General features: G+C 31.2%; 2 long non-coding RNA genes and 1 pseudogene across 4 annotated transcripts; 1 reads left to right on the top strand and 2 right to left on the bottom strand.

The window, feature by feature from the left end:
- Positions 1-386: 386 nt before the first annotated feature.
- Positions 387-7,267, bottom strand: LOC143238859 (uncharacterized). Of its 2 annotated transcripts, none has more exons than XR_013020808.1 (3): positions 7,079-7,267; positions 2,018-2,203; positions 387-1,191 (listed from the first exon to the last, which is right to left on the bottom strand). It is a non-coding gene; the product is annotated as an uncharacterized LOC143238859 (long non-coding RNA). The 2 variants fall into 2 exon arrangements; XR_013020809.1 differs by lacking the exon at positions 7,079-7,267 and adding an exon at positions 6,565-7,036.
- Positions 7,268-8,145: 878 nt separating this feature from the next.
- Positions 8,146-10,708, top strand: LOC143238857 (techylectin-5B-like; annotated as a pseudogene). The gene is made up of 5 exons (XR_013020806.1): positions 8,146-8,685; positions 8,857-9,107; positions 9,942-10,045; positions 10,178-10,341; positions 10,426-10,708. The product of XR_013020806.1 is annotated as a techylectin-5B-like (transcript).
- Positions 10,425-13,358, bottom strand: LOC143238858 (uncharacterized). The gene is made up of 2 exons (XR_013020807.1): positions 13,273-13,358; positions 10,425-10,603 (listed from the first exon to the last, which is right to left on the bottom strand). It is a non-coding gene; the product is annotated as an uncharacterized LOC143238858 (long non-coding RNA).
- Between the last annotated feature and the right edge of the window lie 3,861 nt (positions 13,359-17,219).

Consider the following 17,219-nt stretch of genomic DNA (forward strand, 5'->3'; position numbering starts at 1 on the left):
GTATTGCAATATTATTGATTTAAGTAAAGATGTAATTTTTAGAGAAATATGAAAAAAACTTTCTTATTATTGAAGGTCCAAGATTATGTTTTATAGAAATATTAAAATCATGTAAATATTCACACAAAAAATTAATCTGGCAGCTAAGAAACAGTCAGTATTCAGTTGATTGGAACATTATTAAACCTTTTAACACAGCGCAAGGAAAAGTTTTATTGATTATTCAAACTAAACAGAAACAGAAGACAATATGTTATATATAAATTATATGGTTATTAAACACATTTCTCTTAAAGTATTTGTAGACAATAAAAATTTTTAGATAAACAATTTAATTATAATACGAATATTAGATTAAAGTAACAGTCGTAAACTTTCATCAAAATTACTTTATTTCTTTATGGTAAAATATCCATTTAAATATAATTACACACTGAGAAAAAATAAAAAACGTAAAGAATATATGTCCATCTTGTCTGTCTATCATGACAGATGACGTAAAATACAATTATTGTACCACCTTTGTAGCTTTGAGCACGGCCCCGACATGCTCGCCCTTTCAGCCGTGGGAGCGTTATAATGTGACAGTCAATCCCACTATTCGTTGGTAAAAGAGTAGCCCAAGAGTTGGCGGTGGGTGGTGATGACTAACTGCCTTCCCTCTAGTCTTACACTGCTAAATTAGGGACGGCTAGCGCAGATAGCCCTCGAGTAGCTTTGCGCGAAATTCAAAACAATTTAGCTTTGAGCACAAATACCAGTGTTTTTATAGTTGTATTTATCCTTGGTACTGAACATCATGTTGTTATGTTCAATAATGTTCAAATAATTAATATATAAACAGATAATGTAGGATGTTCTGTACTGGAATAAAGTTTAAGCTCACCCGCTTCACCCTTGTACGTTTTGTAACTCATTTTATAGAGTTCTCTTTCACTTCGTACCAAGAACTGTTTTGGAATTTCGCACAAAGCAACTCGAGGGCTAACGGATGGGAGGGCGCGCATATTTGGCGCGACTCGGGCGCGAATCCGCGACCCTCAGATTACGAAGCGCACGCCTTAACGCGCTAGGCCATGCCAGGCCCACCAATAACTCGTCATACTCTGCATATCTTTGACTTCTGTCAAAGTCTTTCAGATCTATAAAACTTTTCAACTGTTTTTCTAAAACTCCTCTTCTTTGGATCAACTAGAAATAAGAAAATAAATAAGAAATACTAAGATAACTAAGTTTTATAGTATCAAAATAAAACTTTAAAATATATATTCCTGTATTATTCAACATTATTCTGTACAAAATATGTGGAAACTGTCTTAAGAAATTCATACTTTTTTAAACTAAAACCAATCTCACTAATTTGGCACCAAGTGGCACAGCGGTATGTCTTCGATCTCGCCATGCTACAAATCATGTTTCGATACCCATGACTGTCAGAACACAGATCCCCCCTTTATGTGACATTGTGCTTAATTCGTGAGAAACGTAATATCCAAATTTTTGTTCGAAAAACGATTCTAGACTAAGAAGTAATATGCTTGTAATTCCTCAAGAAACTTGAAGCAATTTATGGTATAAACTAAAAAGTTGATTCCTATGTGTTATTGAACACTGATATATGTTTATCATCATGTAAAAAGTGTCAGGTTGAACACAGATTAACATTTTGATGCATATATAAAAACAAACTAAAACGAATAAGTAAAAAAGTCTTATAAGCTGTATATTTAAAAGTGATGATTAGTATATTTTAATAAACAGAATAAGTGAAGAAATATCATGAAACAATTAATAAAAAACGTTATATGTTCTTAACAAAGTTTACTATTTTTAATTTTAAACCTGGGCTCGTTCTGAAACTTATTTTCCAATTATTCTACATAACTGAGTTCGTGGAACAAAGTAGTTTTTCTTCTATGAAAATAGTGGCTAACTCTTCATTAAATGTTTCACGATAACAGCCATTGACTGAGGATTAACTAAAGCTACATTACGAAACAAAGTTTAGTTCACCTACCGTCCGGCCTGGCATGGCCAAGCGTGTTAAGGCGTGCGACTCGTAATCTGAGGGTCGCGGGTTAGCATCCCCGTCGCGCCAAACATGCTCGCTCTTTCAGCCTATAAGATGATAAATATATTGTATTTCTTCGTGTTGGCCCACGCTGATGTCCATCATCACCCAACTTGTAATACTATTGGGTCACTGAAAGGAATAGTGGACTCCGTTACAGAATTAGTAGATCTGGCTAGAGAGAGGTTTTCTACTATAGAAGGTAATATATTTTACTTGAAGTATTACAGTTTACTGACAACTTGAACATCGAATAAAGTAACATTTAAATGTAACTACATGCTACGTTAGAACGTTAAACCTAAATGTTATAGTTGGTAATACTCTATGTTCAACTACTTTTCGGTTTTCATGTTAAAATTTTTAGTTAGATGTGTTTTCTACAACCACACTTGAACGAACACATCCACCGATTGGTTGGGTGTGTGTTTTTCTTATAGCAAAGCGATCAGGTTATCTACTGCGCTCACCGAGAGGAATCGAACCACTGATATTAGCGTTATAAATCCGTAGACTTACCGCTGTACTAGCGTCAGGTAATCATTTCGATGTACAAAATATTTGGTAATGGTATATATCCAGACTGTAACCATATTGGCTAGTTCTTAAAGTAAACTAAGTTCCGTAAGTGGTTACCGAACATTAATGTAAAATAGTAAATATTCTATATATCTGAAAGAACCTTAATGAATAGTACTAAAAAAAATCGTAGAATATTCTATATCTGAAAGTCATATTACAATTATCTTGAATGTACCTGAAAATAATAACTGTAACAAATGCAATAAGTGAGATATCTCGTAAAATATTCTATATCTAATAGCTATAGTATAGTAATTTAAAAAATAAAAAACGCAGTAATAGAATCGTAGTCCACTTCTTTCATAAACGGTATGGAAATGAAATATTTAAAATATTCCCTGGGTCGTAGACATAATTCAAGCTTCACTCATTTGAGGTCGTGGTCTTGGAAGTCTTGAAAATATTGTGCATGGATGATCGCTGTCTGTGATCAAATTCTTTGACGCAATTCTGGCTCATTCTTTATCTTCTTGCATGAAAATATACCTATCCTCAGTAACAATATTTAATGTTATTATATCCAAAAGTATTTATATCCATTTCTAATTCCAAATTAAAGTTAAGTTTTGTAATTAAGCTTTGGCCTAGTGCGTTAGTATTCAGTTAACACAAATAAGTATAAAACTTTCAGTTCTACAGAGTCCCATTTGTAGTTAAATTATAGGTTTTACTGTCTTATGTGATTAAAACGGTAAAGCATCTACATAAAATTAAAGATAATACAATGTTAGAATAATTATTACACAATAAATAATTATTGAAACATGACTAACCCTGAAAACAAAACATTTTTTCCAGTGTAATATGTCACCATATACAGCAGTAACGGAGAAGAAGAAAAGTATGATAGTCATTTTATATTAAAATATTTCAATTTAAAAACTGAATTATTTACATTTATGTGGCTCTTCTTAGGCCTAAACTATCCAGAATTACAATATATATGTCAGTACTTTATTATTTATTATTATTATTTATTTAACCTTTCATTCCCATTACATGAGCACTGTGATCATTATACGTGCCTTATATCTAACAGAAATAAAAATCATCCTTAAAACACCAGAAGAATAACATAACATTAAAAACTTCTCTTGCGGACACTGTCCGTTGATTTGAAAAACCACTACAAAAAAAGTAAAAAAAAAAAAAAAAAAAAAGACACGGACGTCAGCCAATCAAATAGCTATATACCTATAAGTCTTCTGTACAACTTAGGTAAAGTCATGGTCAAAGTCCCATCCAACAGACTGTTACATTACTTGGAAACTAATAACATCTTCTACAATAAACAAGAACTGTACACTGTAAAAACATGACAGTTATTAACAACACATTACGGTTATTAATAAGAATAAGTGTTAATTTCGAAAATATCCAGTTTGAACCGCGAACATAAATTTAATAATTGCAGTAAAACTGTATAATGCGGAATCGTACCGAACCGAGTAAAATTTTCGGCTTAAGCAGGTTTTCCGGCTTAGACAGTGAATATACATTTCCTTAATTATACATAATGAAGAGAAGTAAGATGTTTGTGAACAAAGTTATTATACTATGTAAAAACGGTTCGTTTGAGTTTTACGTAGAGGAGTTAAAATATTTTTTTCTCAACCCAGACGAGTCGTTTTTACACATATAATTTTCTCTACAAGTGGGTTTCCTCGATATCACTGAAAGTTATTATACTGTTTATGCTATATTTATTAAAATAAGAACAAAAATAGACATTCAAAATATACAGAAGTACACGAAATCATAATCACATTTATTTGAAAAAAGTGTCTAATTTATACTGTTTCGTTTTTTAATGGGCTTTCTCATGTGGTTAATAGACAACGCCAGTTCTACCGTATTTTCACAAAGCTCGTTTTTCCCCTTCATTTTTCCATACAATTTGATAGCGTTTATATAACTTAACACTTATTTTTATTTCCTTTTACATTTTGTTCATCTCCTGAATTTCTCACATTGTTAACATCTTGCGGTTCTTTTAAAGATTTTGAATCAATTTCATCAATTTCTGTTAAAATATTCTTGTCAACGTTCACAAAACTTTCCACGCTTACAGAATCATCTACATCAATCTTCTCGATCAGAGTTTGGTTTTCACTAGAATCGTCATAATAAACAACTTCTACACAATCTACGCCATTATCAAGAATAAATCCAGTTTCGAAAGCACTTTATTACACATCCATCTTTTACACATTTGATTGAATTACTTAAAAATGCAATTGCATCTAACAGGTCATGGTCATTTTAAATGCTTTCTTACAGTCGTTCATGAAGCATCAATTTTTTCTATTTCTATTTTATACACTGTATAATTCCATTATATAGTGGCTATAGAACTGATGTTGTACATGGAGGTAGTAAGACTAAAGAAACATTTGAAAGTTGAACTTTTGGGTGACAAGTTGCATTACCTAAGAAAAGTATAATATTCCTATTTTCTTGTTCTATTCTTTTGTTTATTTTTTTTTAAATATTCCTCGAATATAGTACATGTCATACACGCTTTATTATTCGCATTCCATTCCACAGGAAGTTTATTCTTCCTTAAATTTTAGAAACAGCGCGGATTTTCACTTTTACCTATGACATTTGGTAAATTTTTCCTAAATTTTAAAATTGAGAAGATAGAAATTTATTTTTTCGTGAGAATTATTTAAAGAGTAGAATTATGCACTTAAAAGACAAATATGTTTCTAAAAATCATGAATCCAACTTAACTTCAGAAAAAAGACGACAGAAGAAAGAACAGGATATATTTAACCAATGCTTACTGTAACAAAATGTCTGAGAATTTATTAATATTTTAAAAAAAATATTAATTATAAAAGAATTTATTAATATTTAAAGAAATTATAAATTAAATAAAAAATTAATATTTAATCAAAAACATTTTTCCGCCTTTACTCAGGTTCTAATCGCACTTGTTGATAAATGAGGTACGTGAAAATAATTTTCTGTTCACGTTACGTAGTTTCCGCCACATAGAGGGCCTTTTGTAACAGAAATATTACGATAATGTTGCAAAATTTTAATATTTCCGGCTTGTACACGTTTTACTATATATACCATGTGAATTATGTCTATTATGCGTGCCAGATTGTTAAATATGGAAATATTTCTTCTACATATTGTTACAAATCTATCTCATCAAAAACTGTTCGAAGTGTGGTTACAAACGTATCTAATCAACAATATTCTAAAAAATTATTACAAATTCATCAAATCAATAATTGTTCTAAGTATGGTTACAAATGCATCTAATTAACAGTTGTCCTAAGTGTAGTTACAAATCTGTCTAATGAACATTTGTTCTAAAGTATTTTTGCTACATAAGCCATTTATAGAACAACAGACTTTTTGTTAGTACTTACCATAAAGTAACCGAGTGAAGGAATTTAAGGTATAACTAATGAGATCCACAGACAACAGCCAAAAAAAAGGAGAACTTTATTATACATTCTGTTAGTTTTATGTTGATACTAACGACTGTCGCTTGTAGTACATTGTTAGCAGAAGAAACAGATTGAAATTACACCGTACCAACAGATGTTCAGCTAGACTGTATTACAATAACTGTTGACTTATAAAATAGTTATTTAACAAATGTAGACACGTTATGAACACACATCACATTTAGTTACACACGTGCAGTTTTCTATACGCGTTTTTATGTCTTCTAAACATTGTCTGTTGAATGTGTTAGTGTCTAGACATAAATAACAACATTGAAAACTAACAAAAATTCTTTCAAGTTCCGTTACATTAAAATATTTGGTTTTCATGTTTAATTCATGAATACAATTTCAGTATAGAAACATTGTAAATTAATGTAAGAAATAAAAATATAACATTATTAAGGTTCAGTCATATTGACTTCCATAAGAGTCTCTTACCAGTCACACTTACATCCATGTTGATCTCTCAGAAACGACAATGACACCCATAATGTCTCACATCAATCACACTGAAGCTCATAAAAGCTCACAACTCTTACACTCGTGATAGTTTTCCTTCAGTCATTGAGACATCCAAACTTGTTTCACACGTGTTTCACTCACACAACAAAATCAAACAGGTCACTAACGTTCATAACAGTCTCACACTAGTCCAACTGGCATCACCAGTTAGTATGGCACTATGAAGGTGGAAGTATTACCTCATATATAATTAATATGTACATGCAAATGATATACTAACTAATTAAAGGTCAATTACTTAATTAGATTATACAATAACTCATGTAAATACACAGATACCGTGTTTACATGTTAAAGTAAATTTGTTACACATTTTCACAAAGTTAAAAACATCTAAACATGAATGTGAAATACAAATACATGATAAAATACACAGTACCCTAAAATTATTTGATGTATTATAAATTAATGCATGGCAAGAAACGCTTACCACCTGGTGGTTTGTGGTGGACACAGTTTTCGTTACAGTAAGGACAATTGCGTACAACTGATCACAAAATACGTCATTAACAAAGGTGGCGCTCGCAACGTTAAACTTTTGTTTACATTAACAAGTTTTCTTTATTGTTGATATAAGTAAGTTAGCGATGTTTAGATATAAGTAGGTGATTTAGTCTTGAAAAACGTTTGATATTTTACCAATGAAATTAAAATACTACAAGTAACGTCTCAAAACCGGTTTGCCAGTTATTTCCTTCCATTTAATTGTTACGTCACATAATATTGTCCTGTATATAATTATTAACGTTTTATTTAATATTAATTTAAAATATTACAGAAATATTTTATTTAACAGTGTTACAACCTTTGTTAGGGTTAGGAAACAATCAAGTAAATGAAACTTTATTTCAGTAGATACTATCCTACCTTAGATGTTTTTGTGTTATTGGTTAATTATAAGAATTATTTTATTATTATTTTAGAAACTTTACTTGCTACTAGTCACAACCATATGATGTTCAATACCAAGTATAAAGACAACGATAAAAACAGTTACAGTTGTGTTCAAACCTACAAAGGTTGTATAAATCATGTCATCGACCTAACTTTAATGGTTTGTATCACATAGAAGATAAGATAGACAACATTGTTATCACCTAGTATCACTGGAAAAATAAACAGAACACACTAAAAACAAGTGAGATTACAATAAAATATGTGAAGTTTATTATTGGTCAATAAATAACAACTAACATATAAATATTTCATTAAAAATTGTATTCTAATTAATAGACAGAGAAAGTTTTGTAGATTATTAGTGTTCATTTGTTAAACGTTTATTTGTGTTAGAATGTTTAGAATGTTTCTCTACATACCTTTAAAACAGTATTGTCTGTAGTGTGTGTAATTTATATTGTATTACAGTAATTATATCATTAAAGTTAAAAATATAATTTTAATTTAATAACTTATTCATTTAGGCTTTAAATTTAAATTGATAATGATAAAATAATTTTTAACAAGGTATTTTTCTGTTTGAAAAACCTGTTGTACAATGTTTGTGATCTATTCTTGTAAAAATGAATACTTTACGGTCTATAAATATGTTTAAAATTTAACAAGTCATGTTTAATATTAACATTAAAATTATTAACTGTAGACAACAACTCTTACAGTAATAATAACTTCAGTGTTTATAAAAAGAAGCGGAAAATTTAGATGTTGACTAGAGCCATATTTAGAAAACTATAAACATTTCTTGGACTCAGTGTGAAAAATATCAGATACAGTTACTAACACAGTTCTAACTCTCAATGATTTAAAGAAACCCCTTTTTGGATATCCTGTTTAATACAGCTATAAAACCACTGATGAAAGATTCACATCTTCAGTCTATAAGGAAACAGTTCTGTGTTATTAACCATTTAACAATGTACAACACTGTGAAGATATTAATTATTTTGTGTTTCTTCGTGTTGACCCAGTCTGATGTCCATCATCAGACAGCTTGTAATACTGTCGGGTCACTGAAAGGAATAGTGGACTCCGTTACAGAATTAGTAGATCTGGCTAGAGAGAGAATTTCTACTTTAGAAGGTAATATATTTTACTTGAAGTAGTTTAGTTAACGTAAACCTTGAACATAAATTAAAGTAACATTTAAATATAACTATTTGTCAAGTTACAATGTTAGTGTTAGTAACACTCTATGTTCTAGTAGTTTTCTGTGAAGTTTTCACATCAGAGTTTTTATCCGTTACTCTTTAGATGTGTTTTCTACAACCACACTTAAACGAACATTTCCACCGCTTGTTAATGACAAACAAAACCGATCCTTTGAACAATATCTTTGTGTGACACAGACGACGGAACAAAAGCCACCTCTACCAGAAGACTGTGCCAGTATTTACAAACAAAAACTAAACCGAACCAGTGGTGTCTACAAGATCCAGCCACGATTTATGAACCAGTCGATTTCTGTATACTGTGATATGGAGACATCAGGAGGAGGGTGGACGGTAGGTGAACTAAACTTCCTTTTGTGGTGTAGCTTCAGTTAATTATCAGTTAGTGGATGTTTTCGTGAAAAATTTAGTTCAAAGTTTACCATTATTTCCATAGAAGAATAAACTGACTTGTTATATAAATTCAGTTATTTAGAGAACTGCAAAATAAGTTTCAGAACGGAACCCACATTAAAAAAATTTGTTAAGAACATGTAACGTTTTACTTTTAAATGTTTATCATATTTGTTCACTGATTTCGTTCATTAATATATGTTGTTTTATCATATTTAAATAAACAGCTTAGAAGACGTGTTTTTACTTCGTAATCATTTCGTTCTAGTTTATTTGTATATATATATATATATCAGAATGTGTATGTACGTTAAACCTATCACTTTCTACATGATGATAAACATATAATAGTGTTTAATACCACAGATAAATCTACTCTGTAGTTCATGTTATAGATTATTTTAAGTTTCTTGATAAGTTGAAAGCATATTACTTGTTATTCTAAAATCGTCTTTCAAACATTAATTTAGATAATACGCTTGTATCGAATTAAGCACAAAGCTATACAATGGGCTATTTGTGCTCTGACAAAACGGTTATCAAAACATGGTTTGTAACAGTGAGAGTCCTCAGACATCCCGTTGTGCCAGTGGGGCCAATCCATACGAATGAGTTTTGTTTTAATTAAAAGACCAATCAATATTTTACAAACAGTTTCCACATATCTTGTACAGAATGATGTTGAATGATACAGGAATATATATTTTAAGTTTCATTTTGATAATTATAAAACATAGTTATCTCAGTATTTCTTATTGATTTTCTTATTTCTAGTTGATCCAAAGAAGAGGAGATTTTGGAAACCAGCTGAAAATTTTACAGATCGTGGGTGGAATACAAAAATGGTTTTGGAAATTTAACCCAGGAGTTTTGGTTAGGTACAACTTTATATATTTATCTGACAGTGATCAATTACTTATTTCTTTTTATGTTATTTAATATTATTTGATGGAACTAATTATTTATTATCTTATAAAACATTTATTTATTATACGCTGCTTCTGTTCCAGGCAATGACGTCATTTTCTCGTTGACCAATCAAGACAATATGGTGCTCCGTGTTGATCTGGAAGACTTTGAAGGAAGTCGAAGATATGCAGAGCATGACGAGTTCTTGGTACGAAGTGAAAGAGAACTCTATAAAATGAGTTACAAACGTACAAGGGTGACGTGGGTGAGTTTAAACTTTATTTCAGTATATAACTACCTTTATTAGTTGTTTATATAATATTTATTAATTAGTTCAACATTATTTCAGGAAATTCTCTCGCTTCCCACAACAACATGATGTTCAGTACCAAGGATAAAGACAACGATAAATACAGCGGTAGTTGTGCTCAAAGTTACAAAGGTGGATGGTGGTATAATTCATGCCATGCTTCCAACCTGAACGGCTTGTATTACAGAGAAGATAAGGTAGATACAACCGGGGTTACCTGGTATGAGTGGAAAAGTAAACACAGTACACTAAAGTCAAGCGAGATGAAAATAAAACCTGTGAAGTTTATTATTGGTCAATAAATAAAAAATAAAATATAAATATATTATGCGAAATTATATTTTACGTCACATATCGTGACAGGCAGACAAGAAACAGATATTCTTAACATGTTTTATTTTTTCTCTGTGTGTAATTAAGTGGATATTTTACCTTAAAAATAAAGTAGTTTTAGTGAATGTTTACGAATGTTACTTTAATATAATGTGTTCTGTACGATAAATAAAACTTTTCCCCTTCAGATGACGCTGTGTTAAAAGGTTTAATAATATCAAGAAGCTCGAAACTAGCGTAGTACGGCCAGGTGGATTAAGGCGTTCAACTGGTAATCTGAGGGTCGCGGGTTTGAATACCCGTCGCACCAAACATGGTCGCCCTTTCAGCCATGGGGGGTGTTATATTGTGACGGTCAATCCCACTATTCGTTGGTAAGAGAGTATCCCAAGAGTTGGCGGTGGATGGTGATGACTAACTGCCTTACACTACTAAATATCCCTCGTGTAGCTTTGCGTGAAATTCAAAAACAAATAAACAAAAAGCTCGAAACCAACTAAATACTGACTGTTTCCTAGCTACCGGTTTAATCATTTTTGTCAATAGTTACATGATTTTGATGTTTGTATAAAATATAATCTCGGGCTCTCAATAACAAAAACATTACATTTTACCTAAATCAATAATATTGCGATACAAAATTTCAAATCTCATATCTTGTGTTGTCATCAGTAACAAGTATTAATGTTAACTTAGAAATAAAAACTACAAAAATAACAATATACAAGTACCTTATGTTTCTATCCAATAGAATGTTCTTCTAACGTATAACATTTATCATACATGTTAAGGACGTGGTCCAGTTGTTAGTGTGACGAATTGTGATTCTGAAAGTGCATGCTTCATGCATTACTCAAAAAACAATAACACTTCCCATTTAAGGCCGTTTTGTGTTATAAGTGTAAAGGTCAAACACAAATATTGAAATAATTACGTTACAGTAGTTCAAGAATTGCCGGTAGGTTGTGTTGACTACCTACATTCCTTCTAATCTCTCAACGGAATATTGGGTAAAGCTGGCGTGAATCCTTAACATAGCTACATATAAATAAGTTTTTAAATTCAACACGAATGTATTATAAAATTTATTAACACAACGATTCAAAACGTTTAAAACAAGTGTCAGTGATGTTGGTGTGACTACCAACCTGAAGAAATAGAATAATTTTAGAACCAGTCTATTCAGAGCAAAGACGACAACGCATTACAGCAGCCACCAGTAAAATGTCTTAAATTCTGGATTTGCGTTCATGAAACACAGCGGTATAGAAACTTTCTTGTGTCATATAATGAACATATGCACAAAAATCAATATAAACAATACTTCCAAGAACAGCTCTAGAGAATATAGGTCAAGGGTACATCCTCCTAACGGGTATAAAAGGACCCCATATTCTTATTAATATAATATAGGTGAAAAGACAAACATAGCGTGTCACTTATTTTCAATATACCTAAAAATAATTGTAACAAATGCAGTAAGAAAGATATTTCGTGAAATATTCTATATCTAATAGCAATAGTATACTAATTTTGTACACACGTAAAAGACAAAAAAAAACGCAGTAACAAAAACGTGGCCTACTTCTTCCATAAATGGTCTGCAAATAAGATATTTAAAATATTCCCGTGTTGTAGAAATAGTTCAAGCATCACTGACTAGGAAGTCATGAAGATATAGTGGATGGATGATCGCTGTCTGTGATCAAATTATTAGACGCAATTCTGGTTCATTCTCCACCTACTTACATGAAAATATAACTATCCTAAGTAACAATATTTAATGCTATGTTATTTTAATTTAATTTCATTATATACAAAACTATTTATAACCATTTCTAATCCCAAATTAAAGTTATAGCGTTGGGTTTTGAAATTAAGCTTAGGCCTAGCGTGTTAGTACTCAGTTACACTGATAAGAGTAAAACTTTCCGTTTTACAGAGTCCTGTTTGTAGTTAAATTATAGGTTTCATTGTCTTTCTGATTAAACCGGTAAAGCATCTATATACAATTAACCAAAATACAATGCTAGAATAATTGTTACAGCACAAATATTTATTGAAACACGTCTAACCTGGAATAAACTTATATTTTTTCCGGTGTAATATGACATCATATGCAGCAGTGATGGAAAAGAAGAAAAGTATGACAGTAATTTTGAGTTTAAAATATTCCAAGTTAAACTGAATTATTTACATTTATTTGGCTCTTTCTAGGCCTAAACTACACAGAATTACAATATATATATCTAGTACTTTTATTATTTATTTATTTAAACCTTCATTCCTTTTACATGAACACTGTGATCATTATACGGCCCTATCTCTAACAGCTACACTGCTATGAAAACATACATATCTTCTCACTGTCACATTACACTACAACGAGCACACATTACATACTACGTTTAATCCCTTAACGATTCTCAATACTTAAAACTATTTATACTAACAGTATTCCAACAACACTATGTTCACCGTATCCATACATCTTCAAAATAAGACATTCACACCATAACAACTAAGTTGTTGTAACAAACGGCTTATACATACATATCTGCCATTTGAAGAACTGCGCTGCTCTGAACATACACACACATCTACCATCTGAAGCATTACAACCACTACTGTGTTTCTTTTGTACCAGCTGGTCTCATGACCTCTAATGAGTGAAACGCGTCACGTTCTCGGTAATGGTAACAGAGACAACAGTGTGGTTGAGATAATATTACATAAGTTCTTGTAATTTGTGAAAATCCTTAAGGAACTACGTACAGAATGCAGTGTTAAAACCGTGATAGGTCTAACATTAATGTCTGATAACTAGTAACTTAATTATAATAATGATTTACCATTTTGAAGAAGGTGCTTATACCATAATAAATATTCATTCTCCAACTACGGCAAGTAGAGAGAGTTTGTAAACAGAATAAAGTTATCAACTACCCCCTCCCCAGTGACTCAGCGGTAAGTTTTAGTGCTTATATAGACAAAAGCTGGTTTCGATCCTCGCAGTGGCAGAGCACAGAAAACCCATTGTGTAGCTTTGTAACTTAACAATATAGACAAGTGAAGAAAGTGCAATTTGAAAATTTAAAAATATTTTAAAGTTCAGTTAAATTAAATTACTTTTATGACCACTAGAAAAATTTACGAATATAAATTCATTTAGAGAACCGCCATTAAAATAAACATAATTACAATAAATATCCGAGTTATATGAAGTACGGTTTCTTAAAAAATATTATTGTTTCATAGTTTTATCGTGTCTCTTAAATAATTTTTCTGACTACTTCTGAAATCTAACTTTTAATGAGTATTAACACCTAAGTATCATCGAGTGAAACTTCGATCGCACCTCGATCTCTCACAGACATATATATATAACGGTAGAGTTTCAAAATGGCTAAAAGCTCCAATACAATAAATCATGAAATTAATTCGGTAGGCTACAAAAGATACGTTAAAACTCTACATTTCAATGTACAATAATTTTCATATCATTTTGTGAGATACATCTTTGATGGCGAAACTTTTCATTGCAAATCGCTTTCGATTTCTAGGAATAATTAATCCTAAAGTTTTGGTTGGAATCAAATGATAAAAAACTATATTTTTAAAGAACTAACAGTTATATTAAAACTGTTCGGGACAGTGGTATGACAAATGGACTTAATTTAGATAACACGGTTCAAAATGTGTACATTTATACTTCGGTTATTTTGCAGCTTATATTTGATTCACCACAAAGATTAATTCTTTTATTTGAAGAATACCAGGCAATTTCGAACCGTAGTAAAATTAAAATTAAACTTGAACAGCTCAGTAACTAATGTTAAAAAATACTTCATTTCTAAACAACAATTCACTTGGACTACATAAACAGACAGAGAAAACTTATATGTATGTGTCGCTAAAAACAAATGTTTAAAATTCGACTACTTTAAATAATAACAGACCATATTCACACAAGGATACGTTGTATAACGTTAGGCCTAAATTTGAGTGTTAAGCATAAATCTTTGAATTCTTTATTCAACTAGGCCTATCTCGTACTTTTAAGAAATTCAATTACGTGTTCACATTTCTTGAACAAGCTCGGGTTAGAGTGGATGATTTCTTAGGTTCATGGTATAAATTAACAAACTAAATCCACTAGTTTGTACTTCAAAGTTTTCATTAACTTTAATATTGGTGAGACGAAAGTTTCCACTCAAACAAAACTATAAGGCAAAACAGTTGATGTTTCACTTGGTTGGTAATGAGAATGTTGAACATTTCTTGGTGTCTCCCGATGAATTATTGGGAAGTTCAGATATTTACAAAGCTAAAATACAGGGTTTGATTCTCCTCGTGGGACAGAGTGCAGTTAGCTTATGTACCCTTGTACTATTAACAAATGAGGTTAGCTTGATCGATTGTTTAGCTCATGACCTCAATGTATTCTTCTCAAACTTCAAATAACCTATATTCCAATTAAAGCTTGATTGAAAATAAGTATTTTTTTGAAATTGTTCCTCATGTGAAATGTGAAAACGACTTTGTAACGATGAGCCTTAAAACGTCTACATTTTTAAAACTCACAATAACTAAGGAAAATGATATAACCATAAATTAAGTCTACCTGCTGTTGGGTGTGTTAGTAACAAATACATTAAGCCTACTTATCAAGTATGATAGTAACAAGCACAAAGTTAGTTTAACTGGTGTAAGGAGTGATAAAAACAAGGTCAGAATTAGCCTAACTGGTGTTTGAGACATAAACGTATTATGTGTGATAGAAACGAGCACGAAGTAAGCCTGACGTATTATGTGTGATAGAAATAAGCACAAGGTCGCAGTAAACCTAATAGTGTTAGGCATGACAGAAACAGGTATATTAAGCCTCACATATTAGGTATGATAAAGACAAACACAGTAAGCCTACCAGTTAGTTATAATAGAATCAAGTAAGCCTAACTTATCATCTATTAACTGCATTTCCTACAGTTATTACAGTTATTATTTTTTGGGTATCCGGTAGATAAATGTAATATAACGTTCAGATATGGAATATTCTATCATATACTTCAGATCCATAGTTGAGGTTCTTTCATGTATGTAGAACATTTACCATTTTGCATTAATGTTCGGTAACCACTAACGTAACTCAATTTACTTAATAATTAACTAATATGATTACAGTCTGATATATAACATTACAGTAAATATTATACATCCAAACGAATATCTGACGTCATTTTGTTCTGACATCATACATTGTGTTCGTCTTTTTACCCATATTATATTTTCGAGAATATGGGTCTCCTCTATACCCGATAGGAGGATGTACCCTTGACCCATATTCTCTCTAGCAGTTCTTGGGAAGAATGTTTATTTTGATACTTGTACTTGTGTTCATTATATAACACAAACAAGTTTCTATACTGCTGTGCTTTCAAACATAAATTTATATAATACATGTGTTACAAATTGAGCACGAAATAGAGTTTCTAACACTGTAAAACCACAGACATACCACTTTATGTCATTGGGGATCAAATCATAATAATGAGTTTTGCTTTAAGTAAAAATGTATCAACATCTTTACAGACAGTTTCCACATTTTTGTACAGAATAATGTTGAATAATACAGGAATATATATTTTCAAGTTTCATTTTGATACTTATAAAACTTAGTTATCTCAGTATTTCTTATTGATTTTCTTATTCCTAGTTGATTCAAAGAAGAAGAGATTTTGGTAAACCATTTGAACATTTTTACAGAAAATGGCCATTATTTCCTTCAAAGTTTGCTTTTGTGACCTGGATAATGAAATTTAGAAATTAACCTATTTTCCATGTAAAATCAGGCAAATTTGCATATTTTCATTTACACAAGGTCTGAGTAAAACAACATATGATATATATTTACATGTATTTATACTAAAGTTATACAAAATAAGCAAAAATGTTTAGAAGTGAGTAGTTTTCGAGATTTGCGACTGTAATGTAAATCACTTTCACGTATCAACCCCAAATATTGGCTCCCATCATGTTTTCGTTATATGTTCCTTGGTAGCGGCATTTAAAGTCCATTATATCTTGGTGGAAGCTCGCCTTGCTCCTCTGATTAGGCTCTCATGTTTTTCTTGAATTTATCAAAATGATCGTCAAGGATATGGACTTTCAGGGACAACCTGCCCATTTTGCCATAGTTCTTCACCAAAGCCTCAACCTCTTCTACATAATTTCCGGCCTTGTGATTGCCCAAGAAACCCCGAACCTCTACGACAAATCTGCTCCGAGCTTTTCCTTTCCTTCCTGAGCTTCTTGGGGAATTCTGTGCACTCCAGGATTTTGTTTATTTGTGGTTGAACGAAGACACCAGCTTTGACCTTTGCCTCAGACAACTTATGGAAAAGTCTCGAAAGTACTTTAAGGCTGAAGACTCCTTATCAAAAGTTGTGACAAAATGTTTCATAACATCAAATTTTATGTGCAATGTTGGGAACAACACC

This window comes from Tachypleus tridentatus, chromosome 13 (genome assembly GCF_004210375.1).
Source record: "Tachypleus tridentatus isolate NWPU-2018 chromosome 13, ASM421037v1, whole genome shotgun sequence".
NCBI classification, from domain to species: domain Eukaryota; kingdom Metazoa; phylum Arthropoda; class Merostomata; order Xiphosura; family Limulidae; genus Tachypleus; species Tachypleus tridentatus.